The sequence below is a fragment of the Arachis ipaensis genome, chromosome B9 (assembly GCF_059453495.1).
Source record: "Arachis ipaensis isolate K30076 ecotype BB chromosome B9, ASM5945349v1, whole genome shotgun sequence".
Taxonomy (NCBI): Eukaryota; Viridiplantae; Streptophyta; class Magnoliopsida; order Fabales; family Fabaceae; genus Arachis; species Arachis ipaensis.
In genome coordinates, this window is record NC_142444.1 from 60,782,577 (window position 1) to 60,783,280 (window position 704).

Genomic DNA, 704 nt, shown 5'->3' on the forward strand with positions numbered 1-704 from the left:
TTCTCTAATGCAGCAGAACTGCAAGTTTCATGGACTTCCATCTGAAGATCCTTTTCAGTTCTTAACTGAATTCTTGCAGATATGTGATACTGTTAAGACTAATGGAGTAGATCCTGAAGTCTACAGGCTCATGCTTTTCCCTTTTGCTGTAACAGACAGAGCTAGATTATGGTTGGATTCTCAACCCAAAGACACCCTGAACTCTTGGGATAAGCTGGTCACGGCTTTCTTAGCCAAGTACTTTCCTCCTCAAAAGCTGAGCAAGCTTAGAGCTGATGTTCAAACCTTCAGACAGAAAGAAGGTGAATCCCTCTATGAAGCTTGGGAAAGATACAAACAGTTGACCAAAAAGTGTCCTTCTGACATGCATTCAGAATGGACCATCCTGGATATATTCTATGATGGTTTATCTGAGCTATCAAAGATGTCACTGGACACTTCTGCAGGTGGATCCATTCACCTAAAGAAAACGCCTGCAGAAGCTCAAGAACTCATTGACATGGTTGCTAATAACCAGTTCATGTACACTTCTGAAAGGAATCCTGTGAGTAATGGGACGCCTATGAAGAAGGGAGTTATTGAAGTTGATACTCTGAATGCCATATTGGCTCAGAATAAAATATTGACTCAGCAAGTCAATATGATCTCTCAGAGTCTGCATGGAATGCAAGCTGCATCCAACAGTACTCAAGAGGCTTCTTTTG

The 704-nt window shown here is 41.6% G+C and overlaps 1 non-coding gene across 1 annotated transcript; it reads right to left on the reverse strand.

The window, feature by feature from the left end:
- Positions 1-262: 262 nt before the first annotated feature.
- LOC148544840 (small nucleolar RNA R71) lies at positions 263-366 on the reverse strand. The gene has a single exon (XR_015901065.1). It is a non-coding gene; the product is annotated as a small nucleolar RNA R71 (small nucleolar RNA).
- Positions 367-704: the final 338 nt, after the last annotated feature.